The sequence below is a fragment of the Sinocyclocheilus anshuiensis genome, unplaced genomic scaffold (genome assembly GCF_001515605.1).
Source record: "Sinocyclocheilus anshuiensis isolate Anshui unplaced genomic scaffold, SAMN03320099.WGS_v1.1 scaffold282, whole genome shotgun sequence".
NCBI lineage: Eukaryota > Metazoa > Chordata > Actinopteri > Cypriniformes > Cyprinidae > Sinocyclocheilus > Sinocyclocheilus anshuiensis.
Window position 1 is genome coordinate 1,395,754 of NW_015544154.1, and position 2,841 is coordinate 1,398,594.

Genomic DNA, 2,841 nt, shown 5'->3' on the forward strand with positions numbered 1-2,841 from the left:
ACACACACACACACACACACACACACACATATATATATATATATATACAGTATATATATATATATATATATAATAAAGAATAAAAAGTGTATTAGTGCTTGCTAGAGTTCAAAACAGTTTAAAAATGCATGTTGGTATGTTGATTAATTGCATACATTTTTTAACACGTTTTTTGGTACTAAATGTGTTTACAGTCCTAATTATTTTATATAAAATAATAATAATAATAATAATAATAATAATTACTTTGCTTAAAAAAAAGCCAGCAAGAGAATATAGCAGGAACAGAATAAAATATGAAATTTGCAGTCCAGCACAGAGGCAGAGCGAATGGCTGATGAATGATGGCTGACCCTAATCCTGTTTTCCTGCCATTGATGACAGCGCTGTCATTTTTCTCTCTTCTCCTCTAAATGATTATGGATCATGCATCTCCCTCACTCTACGGTAGATTGTTGTTTGCAAGGGAGATGTTTCCCTCATCGCATGCAGAGAGAGGGACACAAAACAAAATAAATGGCTGTCACACGCTTGCCTCCAGCCCGGTGCATCTTCATATAATTTGCATATATAACTCTTTGAAGATGCCAAGCTGAGGTTCGAGTTTATTGATGACCTAAAAGAGCACTGTATTGTTAGTAGTTCTTTTACTGTGTTCATTTACAATGCCTCTCTGCTATGTCACTTCAATACACGCGAAGTGCTAAAATCTCTGTGATCTGATTTTTTTTTTAACAAATGACCAAAATACATCATGCGTTTCAGTTCATCTGAATACATTTGACCTGTATTACTGTTCATGTTCATGTTTAATTCAGTTATACCTGTAGCTAGCCTACAGCATTAAAGGAATAGTTCACCCCAAACTCACCCTCAGGCCATTCTTCATTGGAACAGATTTGGAGGAATTTAGCATTACATCACTTGCTCACCAATGGATCCTCTGCAGTGAATGGGTGCCGTCAGCATGAGTGTCCAAACAGCTGATGAAAACATCACAATAATCCGCAAGTAATCCACATGAATCCAGTCCATCTATCCATGTCTTGTGAAGTGAAAAGCTGCATGTTTGTAAGAAACAAATCCATCATCAAGACTTCTTAACTTTAAATCTTTGTTGCTAATGTGTGGCAATATCCCTACACAACAGTACATTCAGTCTTTCTCTGTTTCATGTGCACTTCCTTCTCAAATGATTAATGTGCAACTTTGACCCCAAGTCACAGCACTTCGTTGGAGGTCTTTTTGCTTGAGTGACCAGATATATAGTGATTTTGTTCAGTCCACAGCATGGTAGGTGCAGTCTTGAGTGGTGATCCACTGGTACAGTATGAAAGTCATCAAGCTGGTCAAAACTGGTGCTTTCTGAGAGCTGGTAATTTGCTACCGCTACAAATGGAGATTTGATTTACATTTGTGTAAATTACTCAAGATGAATTATTTTAATTTTTGAGAAGACATAGGTTAATTAATATCCAATTTATCTTTTTCAGTAGGATATGCCCTCAAAAGATTTATTTCTATACATATATTAATGCCTTTTTCTGTAATTTAAATGCAGTCTATCTCAGGCTCTGGGTGCTTTTTATCTGTGTTGAGCTTTTCAATCATATTTGAGTAAGAAATGAGTACAGGTTGTTGATTACTTTTCATTTATCATTATTTATTTTTAAAGGACAGTAATTGCAGGAACGATCCACCTGTCCTGAATAAACTTGTTCAAGGTTATAATAGTGATAGAGCAGTAGTGTGATATTGATAAATATATGCTTTATGAGTTCCTCTTATGTAGGGTTGAAGAGAAAGCCTTTGTTTTGCCAATCCTTAACTGTTAGTGAGCACAGAATATATCAGGGATATTTGTCCAGCTGGCCAGTCTTTATCACAAAAAAGAAGTCTGACAAGGTTAGGATGTCACCCTGAATGGTTTAATTTATTTTGGATTAATTTTGTGATGATTTATTAAGTTTTTTTTAACTAAATTAATAAATTAATTGACATGAAATATTGAAATGATTTTATTATGAGAAAATAAAGACTACTAACACTAGCTAATCTGTTGTCTGGGACCACTGCCAATGGTCAATTATTTTTGATGATATAAGTTTTCATTATAGAAATATATAGTTTGACCAGAGTGATCAGAATCAAGTATTCTAGAGAGCTACTGTATGTAATAATGTATAGAGGTAATAATGTTACCTGTGAACGGAGTTGTGTGGGTGGTGATTAATTAGGCATGACTGTGGTCTTTGAGTTTCAGAAGTTTCAGTTTTCCTCCCTCAGTCCATTCAGAAGCTGAATGTTCAGCTCTATAAGCCATTGTCACTTCTTTTATCTGCTCTTATATAGGAAAAATCTAAAAATCTTAATTGCTGTAAAAATGTCAGAGGCTAATAAAGCCTCTCTTTTATATCAGCTGGCTTTTAAGTACACTGTGGCTCAAAAGTTTGGGGTTGGATAGATTTTTTTTTGAATGTTTTTGAAATGAAAAGTAACAGTGAAAATTGTAAAAACAGTAATTTTGGGAAATATTATTACAATTTAAAGATTTGAACTGTTTTCTATTGTAATATATTTTAAAATGTAATTTATTCCTATGATGGAAAAGCTACATTTTCAGCATACATAACTCTTTAGTGTCTTCAGTGTTACATAATCATGCATAAATCATTAAAGTAACACTTAACAGTAGAAACAGTAGTGTATATAGCTTATAAGAATAAACTGCATATAAGGGACCGTTTAAGAATGAATAGATAACAGTACAATTTTTTTATTAAAGGGGTCATATGATGCTGCTAAAAAGAACATTATTTGGTGTATTTGGTGTAATGAAAT

General features: G+C 33.4%; 1 protein-coding gene across 3 annotated transcripts in view; it reads left to right on the top strand.

Moving 5' to 3' along the window:
- The window catches only part of LOC107695372 (serine/threonine-protein kinase BRSK2-like), a 156,500-nt gene that overhangs the window by 93,159 nt on the left and 60,500 nt on the right, over positions 1-2,841 (top strand). The window lies entirely within an intron of this gene.